The sequence below is a fragment of the Haliotis rubra genome, unplaced genomic scaffold (genome assembly GCF_003918875.1).
Source record: "Haliotis rubra isolate DU_JTF1 unplaced genomic scaffold, ASM391887v1 Scf1521, whole genome shotgun sequence".
Lineage (NCBI taxonomy): Eukaryota > Metazoa > Mollusca > Gastropoda > Lepetellida > Haliotidae > Haliotis > Haliotis rubra.
This window is the reverse complement of record NW_025765472.1, coordinates 116012-137649: the sequence shown is the minus strand read 5'-3', so window position 1 is coordinate 137649 and position 21638 is coordinate 116012. Positions and strand designations below refer to the sequence as shown.

Below are 21638 nucleotides of genomic sequence, written 5' to 3'. Positions count from 1 at the left end.
TCCATTTGTGACATGTCATAACATGCCCGTGCCTTTTTATTTTATATTTTCATTTTTACGTCATCAGAAAATTATTATAAAAAGATTTCTTAAATAATATGTATGGTCAGCCTATTTCCCCGATATCTGTGGCTTTCCGCTCGGTAACATGACATAACAACGAAAATACCTCCGCTTTCGGCTTCAGATGAATAACATGCGAGGCTTAATCGCTTGATGTCGGGCATCGCTCAAAGCTCTGAACATCAACAATATCACTGTACCCTTGCCAAGAGTATTTTCACAGTTGTAAGAAGCGATTTTATTGATAAAGATTGGTTTCTAATGACGCTTTTTCGCCACAGTCTGCTATAAGGGTCGGATTGGTCAAAATCAGACACGCGACCTAAGGCAGCCAATCATATTACGGCAATGGATACCGTCCTCGTCAAAACGAAAACTTTTAGATTTAGACAAAAGTTTTGGGTAAAATAATGCTATTCTGAACATATTAAGCAAGAAATCGCTACCTATAATGTGAAATTATGGAACTTATTGGACGTGATCGTATAGGTTATGACCTATGACAAAAATGCTTCATGTATATATTTTCGCATTAAACATCGTGGTCCGAAAGCTGAAGATTGAGGCGGCGAGAGCCGAGATGTCACTTGTCAGTGACTTGACTTACATTACATGATCGCACAAAAAGATGGAAATAGTAATTTTATATGTACGCTTGACAACTCTTATGAATGTTGTTGTTGATTTTATGCATTAGTTTATTCAATTTATTTAATGAATTCCTCGAAACATCGTTACTTTGCTCTTTGACAATGTTATTGTGGACCCGCTGCCGAAGCATGTGTCCGAGAATCATTGTTTTCAATAATATTGCGAAAAATAGTTTATAATTTTAATTCTGCTGATAATATATGATAAATTGAAATTTAATAAGTGTTTTCAGACATTGTGAAATGTGATAGATTTAATATATGAATCATAAGTCAGGTAGGTTCCTAAAATTATGTCTCATTTTGACGTGACTACTGCCTGGCCGCTTAATCGGCCTCCGGTGTCTGGGGACTCATAACGTTGTGGCCGCTTTAGCGGCCTGCGGTGTTGAATGGGTTAATACAATTAAAGAACATATTCAGCAGTTATTAGGAGAAAGAATTATAATATGTGGAGACTGGAACCTAGTATTAGACCAGCTGAAAGATACCTTCAATCAGTGTTTCCGCTGACTTCATTGTTTATCGGACACTGTGTCTGGTGACCTAAAATTTTACCGGTCATGAATTAAATTTGCCGGTCATATCCTATTACCATACTGTAAACTTACTCATTTTAAAGTTATTTTTAGCCTGGGTATTTCCAAAGCATAACTGTTTTTGTGACCATGGAAGCACAGCTAAGACTGTCATTTCGTTTACCCATGATGATTTTATTTTAATACATGATTATTTACTGGACATGGTGTCCTGCTGGCTTTTAATTTACCGGTCCCCAACAAATTTTACCGGCGATTCTCAGGTATATACCGGAGAACGGAAACACTGCTTCAATTATAAAAACATAAACAACCCGAACTCAAGAGAAACAGTATTAGATATGATGAACTATCTTGATCTGAAAGACCCTTGGAGAGAAACCTACCCCTTTGAAAAAAGATTACCTGGCGACAGCCTACGCCCCTAAAACAAGCACATTTGGACTAGTTCTTTATCTCTCATAACTTACTTCAACAAGTTATACATACAGATATAAGCCCAAGTATTGACTCAGACCACTCAGTTATGTCAATCTCAACATCCCTATCTGAGGTAAAAAGAAGTAAAGGATTTTGGAAATTTAATAATTCTTTGTTACATGATTCAGAATATGTACAACTAGTTAAATAAAAAATAAAAAGTACTTTAAAAAGTTATGAAACAGATGAAGAGGAACAAGGTTCAAAATATATTATTAATGACCAACTCTTATGGGAAATGATTCTTCTAGACTTACTGAGTTTGGTTTTATGCCACTGTTAGCAATATTCCAGCAACATCACAGCGGGAGACACCAGAAATGGGCTTCACACATTGTACCCATGTGGGGATTCGAACCCGGGTCTTCGGTGTGACGAGCCAACGCTTTAACCATTAGGCTACCCCACCGCCCCTATTCTTCTGGAAACAAGAGGACTAACAATATATTATACCTCCACTAAAAAGAAAAAAGACACTAATACTATAAATAACTTAGAGAATATATTGTATGAAATGGAAGTAAAACTAGACACAAAGGATAATTCGCAAGATAAACAAGAAATTCTCAAAGAAATAGATGATATAAAAAGAAAACTTAATGATTTTGAAGAAAACAAACCTAAAGGAGCATTTATTAGATCAAAAGCCAAATGGATTGAGCAAGGTGAAAAACCAAGCAGATACTTTTTAAATTTAGAATTTAGAAACTTTCTAAATAAATCTATATCAGAAATAAAAAGAAATGATGGAACAGTTAAAAAGCAAGAGGAAACTCAAAACTTTTATAGAAAACTATATACAAGTGAAACTTGCACCCAACTCGATCTAGATTCATTGCTTGGAAAATATGAAATACCAAAATTAAATGATGACATTGCCTCAAGTTAACTAACCTATGAAGAAATTTTTGAAGCTGTAAAAAAAAAATGAAAAATGATAAGAGCCCAGGGCCAGACGGATTTACATCTGAATTCCTAAAATTCTTTTGGAATGATCTAAGCAGACTCTTGATAAACTCACTAAACTTTGCTTATAATAATGAAACTTTATTTGTAACACAGAAACAGGGATTGATTACATGTATACCTAAAGATAATAAACCAAAAATGTATTGGAAAAATTGGAGACCAATTTCACTTCTGAACACTTCCTACAAATTAGCTTCTGCAACTATTGCTAATAGATTAAAAAGGATATTACCGTTAATACTAAATGAAGACCAAAAAGGATTTGTACCAGGTTGATATATGGGTGAAGTCTCTAGATTAATATATGACCTTATGGAATATACTTAATCTTACCAAATACCAGGCCTCTTAGTTCTTATTGATTTTGAAAAAGCATTTGACTCTGTAGACAGAAACTTTATATTAAATGTACTTAAATTTATCAAATTTGGACCAAGTATTCAAAGGTGGATAAAGACTTTCTTTAATGATATGTCTTCAAGTGTACTTGTACTTGTCCATTCTTCCCAATAAGCAGGGGCTGTCGTCAGGGAGATCCCATTTCACCATATATTTTCATTTTATGTGCTGAAATTCTAGGTATACTTATAAGAAATAATAAAAATATACAGGGGATTAAAAAGGGAAATATAGAATTCATCTTAGCCCAATTTGCAGACGATACCACCCTTTCTTTAGATGGCAGTGAAAGTAGTCTATATGCATTGCTGAATACCCTATCATTTTTTGCAAGATTCTCGGGTCTGAAAGTTAATGCAGACAAGACAAGACTGATTTGGATTGGCTCAAAAAAAGAGATGCAGATTTAAGCTTTGTAAAGACTGGAACTTAAATTGGACACAAGGTAATTTTAAACTTTTAGGGATTATGTTTGACGTTAAACTAAACTATGAAGATAAACTTAAAGGTCACATGCAACCAAAAAATCAAACACAATTAAAACACAATTATCACTTATTCATGACATATAATATACATTGCAGGTTATGAAAAAACATAAAAACAAAATTATAAGCGTACAATCGCAAATCAAAAGTGCAATATTTTGTACTTGGGTTCACTTCCCAAGAAACAAAGCAGCCGGGATACCGAAACCAGTCAGAGCGGGTGGGTGTGCACTCAAGTGTAACGGCTGGTTCATTTGCAGATGCCCTCACGGCTCATTGTGTGTGTATATATAGAGATGTTCGGTTTTGTAAATACATGCTCATCTTTTGTGTATAACATTTTGCAATCAACAGACATCATAACATGTCATGTGTTCAAGTATCACACCTGCCTGTCTGTGTAATTACATAATGTGACAGAGACCGAACTCGGGCCATAAATCAATGCATTTTGTTTATGGTGTATAGCCTGATTGGTGTTAAGTTCAAACTGCATGTGGTCAGTGATTGAAATTGTGTATTGAATATTGTCATTAGCAGACAGGCAGGCAGACACACAGGTGTCAATAAAACAAGACATTGAGTTTTGTCTGTGACAACGACATATCTATATCACAGTTAGAAATTCTGTCAACGCTAAATAATGACATTGCTTTTAAGTATCGAACTGAGAAAGTGACTCGGTAAGAAGAACGTGTGTGAAATAGACAAAGGAAATTATATAAACAGTTAATTTACTGTCATAACATATAAAAAGCTCGCGCCTGTGAGATATCAACAAAACATTAGAAAAATGGCTCACACCAAAGCCTTCACCGAGTATTCACCAGACAACCCGCTTCCAAGTTGCGCGAACCTGTTTCACTGCGCACGTGCTACGAGTGCAGCCCAGCTGTTGAAACCACTTCAATTCCCCCCAAACGCTGGGGGAAAGTTGGTGAATCGTTTGAACTACGATTTTGTGCGTTTTTTTTCATCGCGTTATTTTTCAACTTATAAGTTGAATTTGCATTTTTGATGATTTGTTTCGGTAAGTCCATACCGAAAGGTATCAGAATCTGCAAAGTTGTGTTTTACGTTGCATGTGACCTTTAAGAAAATAGGAAATGAAATGAATCTATGGTCAGTTCAAACACTCACTCCAATAGGAAGAAATGTAGTACTGAAATCTTTGTAACTTTCGAACTTAATCATCTATTTTCTTCTATTCCATCACCCCCGGACGATTTGATTAAGTCATTCCCAAAGAAGTGCTTCAGTTTTATATGGAAATCTAAACCGGATAAGATTAAGAGGGAAACATTATCTATGCCAACTGAATATGGTGGAATAAGTGCTCCAATTGTGAAGGATATGATTAAAGCTCAGAAAATCTCATGGGTAAAAAGGTTCTATACCAGTAATTGTAAATGGAAGACACAAGTTGATAACTGCATACTAAATCACAACAGACTATGGCTAGCCAACCCTGAATACAGGGCTCCAGATAAGGGCCGTTTCGGCGTATGTATGGATAAAAAATATGCATGATACGGTAGGAAATAATTTAGAAAACGTAGCACTTACGCACCACAGCAATGCTGTACGGTCTTGGAATCATTTACAGACGTATATTTATCTGAAAGAGTGTTGTTTTATTGTTTATTGACCTGTTTACACAAGACTAGCAATGTTGTGGTGCATATATGAAACGAAACACAAGATTACTGATACGCCATTAAATTTCATTCAGTACTCAAAATGTACTCTTAAGTTTATCCAGTACTCCTATATTGAAAAAATAAGGAGCCCTGCATAACAAATAATATTATCCCTAATGTAAGAAATACTTTTTGGAAAGATGTAGCTATCGCATATAGCACACATTTAAACAAACAATACAAGACACTAAAGGCAACAGATTTCCTAAAGCAATCTCTTTGCTATAATACCCAATTCAAAGTGGGTAACGAAACGGTTTTATTTAAAAATTGGTACAATGCAGGGATACACTTTGTTTATGATTTGATTAACCCAAATACAGGTGAATTCTATACACATGATGAACTGCAGGAAGTTTTTAACATCAAGATAAATATCTTTAGATATCAAAGCATGAAATCAACCATTAAAACATGTATGAAGAAATATCATATTGTACACTTAGACCCCTTACCTACTTCTCCAATAATGCCTTTCAATATATTAAAACTTATCAACAACGGCAAGGGTACTACATATTTTATCTGTCTTCTAGAACCAACCTATGAAAAATCATATGTACACAAAAAGTGGGAGAGTCTTTTTTGAAAGAAAATATGATTGTGCTGTATTTCACAGGAACTTTTTCACTTGCACCGTTTGTCACGGGTACTTTTTTGTGGAAGCACCTTTTTCGTGCCTCTTGTTTTTGAACTTTCGATATGGAAAGCCGCATGGCCAGGACTCTCTCCCTTTTTGGGGCTACAAATCCACAAAGTGTATATATTTTCATATTTGCTGCTCTTTGCATATTGTAATATGTGTTCAATTTCATTATTTAGGCAATTTGTGTGTAAATAATTTGCTGTATTTAATATTTTGGATGTGGCGTTCAATTTCGGGCAGGGAAAACACTGAACTGTTTTCAAACGCTTTTTTATTGCTATTTTTGCATAGTATTTTGGAATGTTGTATAGAATATTGAATTTAGGAAACATATTTTGCAGCTTTGTTAGTTTAGGATGTAAGTTTCTTTGGGCTAGAAATGCTATGCTGTCAAAATGCAGTATTTGAAGCATTCGTAAAATATCCTTACCTGTGGACTGGTTAACCTATTAATATGGTCATTGCAGAGTTACCTTTTGTGCATCTACTGAAGTTATATTATTCTCATTTACATGTAAAAGTGTAACAAATTCAGGTTTTGGCTGTTTATGCATTTATTCAGCAATTATTGTGACTTATGCATATTTTTGGGAAATTTATTGTATAAGGGAAAATTTTGAGTGTGTGTGAACTTTGTACTTATTACTGTGTTTTGTAAATTTCAGTCTTACCCTATATCTTCCATGTCTACAAATGAAGATTACCAACAAACGATAAACTGTATCCTTGAAACTTGACTGTTGTTTTTGGAAGTGGGTGAATGCTAGGACAGCATAATGATAGTGAAATGATAAAAAATATATATATGATGGGAAACAGATGTACTAGAAGTAGTAACCTAAAATGGTTACAGATGAAAATACTATATAATATTATACCTACAAATAAGTATCTACATAGAATTGGTATTAAAGAATTTGCCTTGTGCACCTTTTGTTCAAAGGAACCAGAAACAATTGTTCACCTTTCAGTGAATGTAGCTATGTAAAACAAATATGGAGTGATCTAACCAGATGGCATAAAACTGTAGCAGAAGGAAATATTGAATTTAACTCTGAAAATATCTTACTTTGATTTTAAGGAAGGAATAATATACTCCCAAAAGGTAAAAGAAGCAATCCCAAATTTGAAGCCCGTACAAAGGGAGATAAGCAGATACTATAAAGCAACAAAATATAGTGCCCTTTTAACATGTACACTTGACAAGTTTTATGCATTCTGGTCATCATTCCATAATCTACTAAGAGAACCTAATATTTTTTAACTTATATTTAGGATGTGCTGCATTCTGACTCGCCCCCCAAAAATGTCTAAAGTATTCCATGTTATACAATAGTATATTATCTTCTGAACCCATAAAGTTAAGAGAATTGAATATGTAAATCATGTCATATTATAAGTTATCACATCGTGTTGAGGGACTGATAAAACCCCGTATTTCCCTCGACACGATGTGATAACGCATTTATTTAGCCGAACGTTTTGCTTCAATTTCATTCTCAGTTGTTGTGGCAAAACGTTTCCTTGCTGCCATGTTGACAACAGCTGATCGATTGTACTCAATGCAGCGCACGTTACTAAGGCTTGGCAATGCAGGCTTTTCTCACTTCACGTGGTCACCGAGGCGGGATAATATGACTTTTGTACTCCCTGGCCGCGGATCGTGGCGGGTGTACATGGTATTTTATCAGAGTCACGTGAACCAATCAAAACATTCTTACATGAGGCTGGATAAATGTCAATATTAGTATTCATTGATACAAGCAATACAATTGGTTATAATATCTTCTGATGTTTATTAAGTAATGTCACATGTAATCATGGCATCTATGTCAACAATCCCTTTCAGTGCTGCAAGTTATACAATCTGGGTAAGATCTGTGGATATCAAGCTACAATTAATACAAGGAAGCATATTACTTCTAATTATGGCGTATATTCCTGTATCAATAGCCATTGATATTTATCCTCTTGACAATATATGGAGAATGTTATATGAACAACATGTTTAGCAGGAAGTGGAAATCGATGCTTATGTTTTTTGACAATGTGGGATAACGTTGAACACATAACATGGATAAGATGTTATAATATGTAATGAAATTGAAGTTTGTACTTTTGACAATGTATGGAAAATATTATATATATATATATATATATATATATATATATATGTATACATATAAGCATCATATATAAAACATGTAAAACATGAAGTGGAAATAAAAATGTAAAAAACAAAATAAAAACCAAAAACAAAACAGGAACCAGGGGAAGGGCCATGGCTCTCCGGACCAACAGCCTGACGTCTGGACTGTCCTTGCATGCACAAGTCAAACCAACTTTCTGCACCTTCTTCCAAACTGTTTGTGTATAGTGGAACATGCAGCCCTTCATTTATGTGTCAGGAAAGATGGTAATGAACGCATCTATCCAGTGGATAGAAGTTGCTCTCCTTGTTTGCTGCCCCTAAATATCAAGTACTGACCTTTGGAATGAAATGAAGCTTGCCATGGTGAATGAATGCACTAGACCACAGTGCAACGTTTTACACATGTATTCAGTTAACATAGTTCACCTAGAGTAAAATTAAAATTAATGTCTGTCGGTGTCATGGTGAACTGTACATGGCTACTTAGGTGAGCTAATCCTCCAGCTTGCCGGACATATCTCACAGTGATGAACAGTATTTGCACAATCACGCAAGCATAACTGTTAATCCCCCTAAGCTGCTGGGTGAACGAGAAGACCCCTGTTTACCTCAGTAAGGCCGAGAGACTCACATGTGGTTAGAAATAGGGGTGACTATTGAGATCGAAACAATTATTGCGATAGCGATAGTCTATTGCAACATACTATTGTCACAGCAATAGTTGTTTTCTCTTTGAATTGGCTCATTTGAAGTCATTTCCAAAATGAATGTATAGTTTATATGAAATAAAAACAACTAACTGCTCTTCACAATTTCAAACCCGACTCGCAAGTCGTGTTTGTCGCCATATTTGTTTAAGAGGTAACAGGGACGGATAAATCAAAGTGAAAAAATCTGGTACATTCTGTATTTTGCGTTGCGCATTTATCAATGGAAGTCAAATACCACACTATCGACAGTCACACATACTATAGTTTTACGTTGCAACCATCGATTAATTGCTATCGGAGACTCAACAATTGCAATCCATCAACAGTTTGATGCATCGTTACAGCACTAGTTATAATGCCACTGTTTGTCCAGGAGTGAGTGAGTGAGTTTAGTTTGAAGCTGCACTCAGCAATATTACAGCTATATGGTAGCAGTCTGTAAATAATCAAGTCTGGACCAGACAATCCAGTGATCAACAGCATAAGCATCAATCAGCGCAATTGGGAACCGATGACATGTGTCAACCAAGTCAGTGAGCCTGACCACCTGATCTCGTTAGTCGCCCTTACAACAAGCATGGGTTACTGTAGATCAATAGTCTAACCTGGACCTTCACAGGTTGTTTGTCCAGGAGAAAATATGGCATTATATCCAGGGTGGTATTATAACCAGGTAGGACAATGCCCCTATACAATCAACAAGGTGATTGAGGTGATGTCTCCGGTAATGAGAATTTAAATGACTGTATAATCCCATCTATGGGCTGCAGGTGACTTGTGACAATACACTTCCTGCCACCTACAACATGTGTTATCTGGGATAACATGACTACTTAAAGTGTTAATGAGTTTGGTCAATTAATTTGAGTCATGTCAATTAACCAATTAAGGTATGTATACTACATGCAGCCAGGGTAAAATGAATTTCCATTCCAAAACCCATTGGCATATGGCAATATATCCAGTTCGGCTTTATAACCAGGGTATTATATAGGCAGAAAATCAATTCTGGCAAAAAAATGGCATTATATCTGGATGGGACTATAACCAAGGTGCACTGTAATTAGCAGTTTCTCTCAGCGAGAGCTGTATATGTGCGTCAATAGAAAGCACCTCTTATTCAGCGAGTGACACACATGTATGTCTGTATTTTTTTAAATTGCAATATACTAGTACCTATTATTTCAACCAATTTAGTAGTACTGAGATGCTACCTTTAGTGTTGATCACAAGAAATATTTGGAGTGTTTTGATAACAATTACTTATCATTATCATAGGCTTATACAATGTTTGGTAAATGAACACATGTCGGTGAGAAAGGGGATTATGAGATGTTTTTACAGAGGCAAGTGTTTGGTGTTTGGTACTCTTTATTGGGAGTGGATACTAAAATCCTTTTTATGCACATTGATTGAATTAGATGTAATGTTTTAGAGGTTACTGAGGACTATATATTCAACAACCTAATAAATATGAAACAAGATACGAAATTTAAAGGACATAGAATGAATTCAAACAAACTAGAATACTTTGAATTTACTTTTGAGGTATTATTACATTGTCACGTTTCACATAATGAATTGTAAACACAAATAATTATACATCCAAGCTCTTATAGATGATACAATGGTAGTCTGAATTTGAACCTTGATTTGACAGGCTTAACCAGTTGTATTCTCCACATGGAGCGTTCTGTACTCTTTGACCAGGGGTAATATGTCAGCGCTTGAGCATGCAATGTGCATGGATAAACGTGCAATATAAATGGACTATTATTATTATTATTATTATAAATTAAGTTACTAAGTTAAAGCTTACTGAATTGTAACTATATATTTTTCATAATCGTAAGCTGATAATGTTACCTAATCGAATATAAAGTGATAACTCGTGCCTTTGCATTGACACATAATACATGTACATGTCATTATTATTACAAATACTGAAATCTTTTACTACGTTTGTTACAAAACACAGTAGGTAATACAACATTCTTAGACACAGATAGAAGTAATGTCATAAGTCATTACATGTAAAACATAGCAAAGTATTTCAAGCATTTCTGTGCAAGCTCTTGAAAGTTTCAATGATTTGAATTGCCATATGTCTATGCAATTTACATGAGCATTGTGTAATGAACTTTGGAATTTGATTTCTGCAATTATCTGATCGGTTGTAATTATCACATGTATGAATGAACTCAGTCTCTGTTGATCCAATAAAAGCGGGATAGTATATCAGTTATGGTATTGATACACATACGTATAATCATTCAATCAGACTATAGTAATGAGATAATTGAACACCTCTTTTGACCTTGGAATAACAACCTCCGGTAGAACATGTAGCTACACCCCTGTTGAAAGGTTTGTACCGAGACAAGTATTAAATAAATATATGCTCTGTTATATCATTGGACAACCTGACTTGAGGAGTCAAGCCCCTCTCTGTACTGTAATGTTTATGCACATATGCACATCTGATCTCATGAACCTTGTTTGCATTTATATATAGCCACGCCCATCTTCATAAAACTTTTTTATTTTAACCTTTCTTTCTTTTTTTTGGGGGGGGAAAGGGGTCAACTGCAGGTATGAGGATGTATTACTTTAGTATCGTGCCACTTTTTGAATTCTATAATACATGTACTTTAAGTTGGATATTCATTCATATCAAGATGCAGATTATATTTACATGTATACATGTACAGCAAATCCTTATGTTTTATGTACTAGCAAAATATACTTCATAAATACTATCTCTACGCAATAGTTGGATTCAATCTTTATTGTTATACTTATCAAAAAAACATTAACAAATGTGTCTTCAATCTCTGAGAACAAATAAACTTGGCAAAGAGTCTATCTTCTCCTATTTGTCTTATGTGCATATTTCATACATTGTTATGATTATGCATGTTTACAATACACAAACTGTTAGCTTGAGTTGATACAGCCAGAAGACCAGAATATTGACTGATCAGTGATATAGCCAATAATCAATTTCTATCCAAGCTGCTGAGTGACCAAACGTGATGCCAAACATTCTATTCGGGATATTTGATCACGTCCCATCATGTGACTCATGTAAGTCCCATTTGGGATTCGAACCCACATACTCAGAGTCAGGCACCTAATCCCCAGCACACAAAGTCAGCCGCCTAACCCACTCAGCCACCACGGCTTCCACATTTTCCTGACGACTCAAAAGACACTTTGTCCTCTTCTGGATCCAGTTATTGCAGATGTACCACAGATGGACGAACCAGAATCGTTAGGAAAGCCAACTGAGGAACCCACGACATCAATGATTGATAATGCGCAGAAGAATGATACGGTTGGACCAACCAACAACGATAACAGAGAAACAAGCACAGTGCAAATAAAAGACGTGAAGACAACAGTAAACCAACCAACTGCAGATCCTGTGGAAACTGATTGCTCGTAGGGTGTTATACTTTCCCAGACTGTTTAAGGAAGTTTGGTAAACTAACTGCTGCAGATCAATGGAAATGGATTATTTGTAATATGTGTTGAACAGTTAAAGAAGGCATAGATGGCATTCCGGTTCTTAGTTCTTAAAAGTATCTCAAATTCAAACACGATTAAGTTGTTATAAAAAAACGTGAGAGTTGCTTTTACAGCGTTTTAACGGTATCTCGATGGAACTTGTATTAATTAAATGGGAAGGCTTGCAACTACACAGTGGTTAACTGTGGAACTTGCTGTTGCAACTTTAAGACAGTCATCCCGAGGCAGTTCTCAGTACATCCTGCCCCTTCCAAATAATTATTGCAAAACGGGCTTGAACGGGATATGATGTGTAACATTTGTAAAAATTACGATGCCAGCTCAATCATAAACAGTTCTCAGTACTTCTATCTCTAACATTTTATATTTGGAATTACACTTTCTTAGTAAAGTACAAATTCTAGTACTTTTTGGGTTGAGTCCCATCTGGGAATCGAACCTGCACCCTCAGAGTCTGGCACCTAATTACCAGCACACAAAGTCAGCCGCTTAACCCGCTCAGCCACCGTGACTTTCACAAAAAATGGAAGTCGGACAACTGGTAGTCTAGACTGCGGACTTTGTGTACCCCTCTGATAAGTGCCAATTTACACTTCCCAGAAGGGTACACAAAGTCCGCAGTCTAGACTACCAGTTGTCCGACTACTAAGTTAGGTCTGTGTGTGAACGGGATGGACATGGTGGAAACTGGGTACAAACGTATTTCATACAAACGTATTGTGTACAACGTATTGATGCCAGACGGCAGTACGTCCGCACACGTCCCCAGTAAGATTGAAGTAAGGCAATTCTGTTCGGCAATTCTGGCAATCTTGTTTTAAGTACATTGTCACTGTCCCATTTTATACCGGGTAGAACGCTGGACATGTTCAACCTTCTGGAGCACCCTTCCGTCCCTAGTCCAACCAAGCCTGTCCATATAGTTCTTAAATAGACTAAATCGGTAGCACTATGTCCATTCCATTCTCACACAGTTTGAGTCCGACACAGAACATTTTTCAAGAACGTACTGAGAACAAGTTTGGTGTGATGGAAGTATTAGTCTTCATACCATGCATTGCACAATAATTTCACTACATGAGAAGATATCTAGATCCCAGTTGTGTTCCAAACCAAAACCTTTGATCAGAATACGACCCCTGTCTCTCCCAAAATCATTGTAACCTCAGAATGCATGGAATAAAAGAAATCAAATTAATATGACTTTGTTTTGTATGTCTTGGCATTCAGTTGTTCAGCTAAAATTACCACATATTTATGACTTGTTATCTACTGGTGTCTTTGGTAAATAATTCTTGCATAATCATAAACTTCTTCCTTAAGGTGAAAAGAGATCACCTCGACCATTAAGCATGCGCAAATTATTTGAGCAGATAAAAACATAACATGTTGTTGCACTATCACACCTTATCTGTTAACAAGACACATTCAAATGAGCACATGATACCTTCATACTTATTATTTATGCCTGAGAGAATGCATGCATCACCTTTGACCCGTGTTTTCTCACTTAAACATTTCTATCAAATTCTAACCTCACCACCCTTTAACTAGGCACTACACTGTCATTTTAAAATATATTGGGTTAATTTTTTTTATTTTGTGGGGAAAATATCAAATCGGTCCTTATCTCAATCCCGACCACATGGTCCCTTTACTGGCAGCCTTCCCCATTGACTCCTGCTTGGCAATCAGGCCTAATGTTTTCAATTCCCTGCCACGCCTCTTAAGGCTTCCGCGATGTCACACCCGGAGAACCCTCCCCTCCAACACATGAATGTATTCTTTCACAAGTTTGGTCATATTTTGTCCAATTTGGCTTTCCCCTTCTTAATATCTATCCCCGACAAATTACTGCTCGAGTCTCGTAAATTGAATGTGAAGTGTTGTTTACATAGTGACAAGATGGCAAAAGAAATGGCAGTTGGAGCTGTTGTCAATACATTGTTAGAGAATGACGTTAGTGAAGAGGGGGGAGGAAGATGCTGTATTTATGAATCTTGTTTCAGAAAATGAAACGCTGTGTATGAAAGACATGGTATAAACAGTTTTTGGCAGGACACAGCGCCACTTTGTCCAGAGAAAGATTTCGAGCATCATCTTCGACTGACAAAATGCACTTTAACGGAATTTTGCAGAAAGTGGATAATTCTAAAACTGAAAGATATTTAGGAAACCCACCCACCAATTAAACCTGAAAAAAAGGTCAATCATTTGTCTTTGGTATTTGTCAAATACGTGTAGCACGAGGGAAATGGCTTTGCTATTTGGAATCTGTAAAGAGATAAGGAAATTAATTTCTATATCACCCAGATATTTACCTCAAATCTAAAACTTGTGAATCTATTTGACATTGTTTCAGAAAATCCATGAAGAACAAATTAACTTTAACTTGAGCCAAAATGATGACAACTATCCCATTTCCCTGCGTGCATCACATGAATTGATCCAAATTCCAATGACCACTCCATTACGGGCCGTTGCAAAATATCAGTTACTTCAATATTATAAAAACAAGCAAAATGTCACATTTTTAGTTTGCAAACTCACCGTTCTTGATCGTTGGACACCATTTTAACCCTTGCTTACTTCTCGTCTAAGTGGGTGTAAAAATTTGTAAGCCGCGTTGGACATCGGTGCTTTGCACACGAGACATTCGTTTGGGCAAGTGTGCAACACGTGTTATTCGTGTTGTCTAATCGAACGTGCCCAAAGCACTTGCGTTAACCTTGCCAAACGGTTAAGCTATACCTAACGAGAGAAAAAACGGTGCATGACATAAACTTGCTTCAAATATAAATTATAAAACGTTATATAAATAACCGTAAAAACATATGAATAAAATTTATGAAATTTTATGTCACGTATCGCGCGTGGCACGCGCACTTGTGCACTATGAACTTACTCACTTACCATGCTTTTTTACCCCTGAGGTTTAAGCACCTGATATTGAAAATTAAAGAACGGTTGATTATTCTCAAGCCTCTGAATAATTGTAATAATTGTTTGATCGGCATTCTAGAGGTTGTTGAGTCAAAAATGAAACATACAAGCAAAATCAGCTGCCACAAACCTTTGCTCAACCGAGACCAAGGATACTATTCATACCACCCATGGGCTCATCCAGGAATTTTTAAAGGGCGCTTTCGAATCCCCTGAATCCCCATTGGCTCCGCCAACGCCAAAAATCTTCAATGTGGTCTTAAGTCATTTTTAAAAGGGAGTGTGTCGAACCCTGAACCACCCCCACCCCACCCCTCTTTGGATCCGCCAATGCCATCGGCCTATGTAGAACTAATCAATAATCAAACTATAGACTCTATCAAAGCACCCTATCAGCTTAATTGTTGTTACAACTTAATGCCCCCTTGTTTGCTGGCGTCATCACCAGTTGCTCCTCCAATTCCACAACCTCTCAGCTGTTTTCCTCATGTCTGCAATGTCTGCATACCAGCGCCTCATCGCTATACGAAGTGTGACCAGCAACTGGCAGTGAAGTCACTCCCAATGAACACTCATTCCATTTTACTAACATCAAACTTTCAGTAAATTAAAACCTCTTACCTTATTTGTACATACTCCCACTGCCCCTTGATGTAATCAACATCTAATCTCCAATGCAGGGAGGAAATAAATATGATGATGATGATACTATGTATATATAACACTTATCAGAGGGGGTACACAAAGTCCGCAGTCTAGACTAAGAGTTGTCCGACTTCCATTTTTGCGGTCTAGGCGTCAAACTTTGTGTGCTGGCGATTAGGTGCCTGACTCTGATGGTGAGAGTTCGAATCCCGGATGGGACTGAACCCAAAAGTACTAGAATCTGTACTTTACTAAGAAAGTGTAATCCCCAATATAACATATGTATATATACTTTTCATCATTTGGTTGTAGTCACTTTTAGCTTGATAAGGGTGTAATAATCTACATCGAAACGTCGCTCCATGCAGTAAACAAGGAGTTGTCATCCATTAAGTTATATGTTTCATTTAGCCCCTGAATGTTGTGGAAAACACATTAATTTCAACTTAAATTATGCGTACGCTGTGCCACGGCTTACAGAAAATCAGCGTCTCCGCGCCGTGGGTATGCTGGAGACTGGAATGGCCCAAAATGAAGTGGCCAGTCATTTTGAAGTCCATTGAAACATGATCTCATCTCTATGTTGACGTTTTCAGCATAATGGGAACACACCAGATTTGCCGTCCACGCGTGACGTCACATCAACAAGACAACCCAATTCGGGTGACCAATCTAAGGAATCGATTCGAGACTGCCAGTTTGGCTGCTCGGACCATTCCTATCTTACGTCCAATCAGTTCCAGGACTGTACGGAACCGACTGAGGGAGCACATCATCAGGCCCCGACGGCATGCAATACCCAATTTTGCTCCAACAATTTTGCAGACAACATCTTCGGTACAAGAGCAGTGTGCGAAATAGTTTCCAAATTTTGCTAGCCAAACGGGCTAGCTATGCCTGAAAGTTACTAGCCCACAAAATAATTCATTAGCCGGAAATTTGAATGCAGAAACTAAGCAAAAGATCACAAAAATAGATGAGAAGAAATTGTCGGCATGACACTGGTTTCATCATAAGCTGCTAATATGATGAACATTTTTATCAGTCTATAATCTTGCATGATTTAAAAGCGTGATATATTTACAAAATGACCCCATGAAAATTCACTAGCCAGTCGGGCCAGTGATTTACTGGACCGACTGAATGTTACTAGCCACGGGCCAGCGGACCAGTGGCTATTTTGCACACTGTATAAGAGACAGGATTGGGATGGTGTTTTATTCACGGACGAGTCGAGATTACATCTGGACAGCAATTTTATGTTGTGCGCATGTTTATTTGACGTCTTTGTGCCATCATAATACTGAAATTCTTTCGACACCAGTCAAACAGATAGAGAATCTCACCCGAGTGTCTTTTGATATCAAATATATCACCACGAGTTGATAAAGTAACACATATCCGAGGCTTGCCGAGGATATTTTCACTTTTATCAACAAGTGTTGATATATTTGATATCAGAAGACACGAGGGTGAGATTCTGTTTATCATCCAAAATCACTCTTCATTAGTTTTCAATGAAAAATGTACATCTCTGAACACAGTACTGCAGATTTGCAGTGCAGCGATGTTATAGCATTGTGATGTCATCAAGTTCATGACATCATAGCATTGTCAAGGCATTGTACAAAATCTACTGTCAAAATGATATCTCCTGGGAGATATCGTCTGATCTCACACAAGCGATATCTCCTGTTTAACACAGTTTTGGATGATAAAAGTTTTTAGTGCAATGACGCCAAGTGACCTGAGGCCTTATTCTCGAAACGTTCGTAGCCCTAAGAATTCTTAACTTTGAACGTAGCCAATGTGTTAAGAATGGGCTTAAGAAGTTCGTAGGACTTAAGAAGTTTCGAGAATAGCTAGCCAGGGCCCACTTGCACAGAACCATCTTAGCGCTACAATTATTGTAAATCCATAAGATCGCGATCTTAGGCTTCGGCTACAATCGCCATCGACTTGCACAAAGCGATTGTAGGCTAAGATCGTTGTAAGTTACAATCGAAACTTACAATTGGTCCGGACCAATTGTAAGGAGCTAAGATCATTGTAGTCTGTGACAAAATGGTGTTCAAGTTAGTGTCAGTTTCACGCAAATAATCAGCTTTACGTTTGGAGATTGCTTTTATATTGCATAACTGTACTGTATGATTCGCCTCGACACTTCAACACGGAGAATGCACAACCGATTTAACGTCGGATACATTGTTATTTACTGTAGTGAAACACATAACTATCGAGTCGATATCACAAAGTACTATTCCCACCCGATTCAATGTTGGACTAAGTGTGAAACAACATACCTTCTTGATAATCAAGGAAAGGATAATAGCGAATGGTGTCCGCGTGCGATTAACAATGGCCGTGACCTTTTCATTAACTCAAGAGCAAATAATTTTACTTTATACGCAAGATAGGAGTGGTTTCCCTTGGCATATGCCGTTGCCGTACAGTCTGTCATGCCCAAATTGCAGAGCTCAACATACTGATATCTCTTTTCGGTGATGGAGTGATTTTGTCTTAGTTAATCATTAAAGTAATCTACAATTAGATACAAGTTAACGTGCAAAATCAAGTTTCTTTCTCATCCATAAATCTAAATTTGATTATGCAATTTAAATATATACAAGTAGTCATCAAATAGGGATATACACATGATGAGGCATTAAAAATATGTTTCAAAAGAATTTCACTTTAAGAAAAATATTTATCAACGCAATAGGGTTAAATAATTAATATACTGTGAATACGTATTTAATAACTACTCTCTTGAAATATTATTTAATGCACGTATTTCCCTGCCATGCATTCTTTACAACACTTCTGTAGCCATTGTTTTATTGAATTTTAATGTAGGTTATTTTTAGGATTTCACCCCACCCCTCAAGACAGTTAGAATGTAGAAAAATATATACTATCGTCCACGTAATCGGTTTCTTCTAAGATTTCTGGGACTTTTTCATGAAAATTCTGCAAGGTGCGATTGAGGGAGGTATGTACATGTATTGTGTGCTGGGACCAGTATCACTTTTTATTTGCGCAGCATGCTATGCTCACTTTCAGACAACTGTAGACGGTAGTCGAGTTTAAGAAGTCCGTACCTCCACCGTTGAAGAGTTCGATCTTAGCTAAGATCGCGATCTTAAATACATGACGTCTTACAATCGCTCTAAGATCGGCTTTGTGCAAGTGGATTAGGGCAATTGTATGGCGATTGTAAAGTTGATTGTAGGGGTCTAAGATTGTAAAATATAAAAGAAAGAGGTAGAGGATATTACGACATCTTACAAATGAAAATGAATAAACGCCGCAGTTTTCGCTTCGTTCCGTGGTTTATCGGGACAGAAATTTGTAAGCTTGCATTTTCGTAACAGCTATGCTTATATATTTAAGTTGTAGTTGTATTAGATTTGAATAATATGATGAAACAACTTTCATATTTGTCAGAAGTAAGATTAGACCAATGATGTGTGACATGTAGTGGCAATACCGTTTTACACGCTGTTATTTTCCTTGATAAAAGTAGGTTTCATCTATCATCTCAAAACCTCTGGGCCCAATTGCACAGAGCAATCTTAGTTACAATCAAATTTTACGTAATCGGACAGTTATCATGAAACGTCTTTGTTTTAATGATACATATTGTCGCCTATTTCCCAATAACAGTGGCTTTCCGCTCGGTAACATTACACAACACCGGGATAATAGCTCCCTTTCGAAGCTTTGTATGAATAACACGCGAGAAGATTCGTTTGATGTTGTTTCGCTCGAAAGCTCTGAACATCAATGATATCACCACTTGCCAGGAGTATTGTAGCAGTTATAAGAATCGATTTTATTGGATAAAGTCTTCACTGTAAAAACAAGTGTTATTGAATTAACACTATTATTAACACTATCTTGGTAACAGTAAATTAACATGTTAAAGTGTTAATACTGTTTAACACTAGTGTTAATTTAATAACATGTTAAAGTGTTTACAAGATTAACACATTAACATGTTTATTTGATAACGCTTGCTGGTAACACTTTTTTCACACATTAACATGTTTATAAGGATGTAAGTGTTAATAATTTAACACATTTGTAAAGTAACAAAGAAATGTGATCCACAAATTACTTCGATGAGAAAGTTGGGCTGAAATGTATATCCAAGTATTAACTTTCATCAATGGTTAACTCTGAACTTGATTAATCTCCTTTGATATTACACTGAATGTGATAATTTCCCAAATAAAAAGACATGGTGACAAAGATTTATCTTCACATTCATTATGGTGTAATCAATATGAAAGCAAAAGGACTTAGTACAGTTTCAGGGTTCGATATAATACAACTAATAGTAATCAACCAAATAAATTAGAGCAGCAAAGACAATTTCAATTGAATTTATTCATCAGATAAAAAATCAAATCCTCATCAAAATTGAGCAAACTGTTACATTCAATGCACATTGGCAGATATGAGGAGTCCACAGAATCCTTCACAATACTGCATATTTATTTAGGGAACATGCAAAATAACTCGGTAATACTGTTAATCCCGGTACTTGAGTCTTAAGACACAGAATGGTGAACGTTTGACAGAATTTTAACAGAACATCTTATGCATTAAACAGGTATAAAAGTAAACAATAGAAGCAACATACCTCTACATTCAAATAATATCACTAAATTAATGGTCCACTAATAATGGTTATCAAAATCACCTTGGTGAAGAAATAAAAAATGAGTACCAAACATATTTGTTGGCACAACAATAGGATAATCAGTACTTTGTCATAGGCAAGGTACTTCCCTGAGAATTATCAGGTATGGTCTAAGGTAGGCAAAGCAATGAAGCGTGCTATTCCTTAGACAATGAGGGATTATGGGTGACATCTCCTAATCTTAGGTGAGCGAAATTCAGAAATTCCTAAAGTGAGCGAGAGTTCAAATCGGACAATTGTAATCTTGTCTTGAGAGAACCAAAGTTTACTTTTTGATTGCAGGGTAATATAATGGATTAAACTTAAAACAACTCCTATGGGGTATATATAAGATCATTACATATTTGAACACCATGTCACAATGGCACAATGTTCAAGATAATGTTTATTGAGAACAGACGAGGTGGTCGAAATTTAGTTCAATTTGGCACAATAAATGAAATTCAATTCTTTGAACAGGAAGAACATTTCTGTTTGGCTTAACAGAATGAACAATAGGTACTATGAATGGTCTTTGAACATTTTTGGCTTTCATAATTCGTATAATAATCTTCTCTTTAGAATATCAGCAGTTTGAATAAATTTGAAATTGACAATATCATTGTAATGAAAACTAAAGGAAGAATCAGTCTGTTTCCTTTTACAAAGGTCTTCTTGGGATGTTCCATGGTATAACTGATATTTTTACCTTTTGTTTTAACATATTATTAGAGAAATATCATGCGACTGGATAAAGAAATGGTATACATTGTCAAAAGATTACTACTGACAAGATTTTTTTGAAAGTTCAAAGCTTGATTGGGAAACATTCTAAAATCTCAGTGTTTATCTTTGGATCTTGTCAGTTCATCACTGAACTTTACCCAATTGGATGTCCTTGATCCAGTAAATATGTCAGATACAACCCAGTGCTGTAGCAGACCAAGAACCTGGCAATATGCAGGGGGGTACTCAAAATCAAAAACATAGTAACTCCCAAGGAGACTGATCACTGCATCAAACAATGACTGTGTTT

General features: G+C 36.3%; 1 long non-coding RNA gene across 1 annotated transcript; it reads right to left on the bottom strand.

Annotated features, from left to right (window-relative positions):
• Positions 1-1220: 1220 nt before the first annotated feature.
• On the bottom strand, positions 1221-21231 carry LOC124270517. The gene is made up of 3 exons (XR_006896814.1): positions 21218-21231; positions 9344-9348; positions 1221-1538 (listed from the first exon to the last, which is right to left on the bottom strand). It is a non-coding gene; the product is annotated as an uncharacterized LOC124270517 (long non-coding RNA).
• Positions 21232-21638: the final 407 nt, after the last annotated feature.